At 45.4% G+C, this 1,347-nt stretch overlaps 1 pseudogene; it reads left to right on the top strand.

Moving 5' to 3' along the window:
• Positions 1-598, top strand: part of LOC114640068 — a 5,317-nt pseudogene extending 4,719 nt beyond the window's left edge.
• Positions 599-1,347: the final 749 nt, after the last annotated feature.

Here is a 1,347-nt window from a genome sequence, read left to right as displayed (position 1 = left end):
GAGAGAGAGAGAGAGAGAGAGAGAGAGAGAGAGAGAGAGAGAGAGAGCGAGAGCACATGGTATTTGTTGTTGACACCACTGAGCCCTCCCCAAGACAAGCCAGGTCTCATTGCTAGTTTTGACCACTCTCCCTCTCTGGGACAATGAACAAAAGCAGGGAAAACAGACAAGGGATTTCTTCCCGATATCATCTATTTAATGGAAGTGTTGCTTTATTCTGGGGAGAGACTTGGGAAAAAGAAGAAAATATCTGCCGCCCTGTATGACACACAAGCTGACAATCAAAAGGACACAGTTTCTTATATTTCTGCAGTTGCACATATGTGTAAGACACATTCAGAGTTAACGTGGAGAAAAAGTTCTCTCCACGATGACAGGATTCCAAGAGCGTTTCCCCAGGCTTTGCCAAATGTTCCATTTGCAACTTGGATTCAACTCAGAATCATAGGGTTCCTAAGCAACATCACCAGAGACAGGAAACAGCCTCCGAGTCATTACTAAAATAAGTTAAAACAAACAGATTTCTTGTCTCCTTTGCTCTACCCAGGTCAGCGGAGGTGTGGATCTCATTGAGAGTGGCCCACTTCTGCTGATGTGAACAGCTGTGGCAATCGTGATAAAAGCCAAGCTAAGAGGTTGTGAGGAAAACACAAACCTGAGCCCTGCAGTCTCAGCTTTCTGGCTCCTAATTCTTTCCTGGGACACTGTGTTAGCCGACATGTTGATACTCCCTCAGTCTGAGACCGTATTTACTGGACTGGAAAGCAGCTAGCTCAATGGAACGCAGGACCTAGAACACTGACATCTTTGAACACTAGGGAGTCCTGTATAGACCCTTCAGGGTTGGCAGACTCTGCAGGCCTTCAAGGCGACACACGGGTTAGCAGGAAAGTTTTATTTCCATTCAGACTTCTTCCTCGCTGGGGTTTTTCTGTAACTCCACTGTCAGATGTTAATTCAGTAGGAGTTAGTTGAAGGCTAAAACAGTATGAGAGTTTCTATTTGAAATAATCATTTAGGAGACTCTGCATCTGTAGTGTTAAAAGCTTTAAAATCTTAGTGTGAATGAGCTTCCATGAGTCACATATTCCTTGGAATACCTAGCTGATAGTAGGCTTTCCGCAAGAAAGGGGCAAGGTGACATGTGTATCACATGGAGATGAAGTAAGGATGGCACAGAACAGGAAAGAGACGTTAGGAATGGCCATCTCAAGGACGAAAGTGTCATGGGGGAACCATGGTCAGTCAGCCTGATGGTGATGATTACAGGAGCTGGTTAAGGAGGCAGGGGGACTTTAGTGGTCCCCTCTGTCATGCCCCTTTGAAACGATGTTCTGATGCTTCCTG

This window comes from Grammomys surdaster, unplaced genomic scaffold, assembly GCF_004785775.1.
Source record: "Grammomys surdaster isolate TR1022 unplaced genomic scaffold, NIH_TR_1.0 127, whole genome shotgun sequence".
NCBI classification, from domain to species: Eukaryota; Metazoa; Chordata; class Mammalia; order Rodentia; family Muridae; genus Grammomys; species Grammomys surdaster.
The sequence above is the reverse complement of the archived record's forward strand: the minus strand, read 5'-3'. Positions and strand labels throughout refer to the sequence as shown.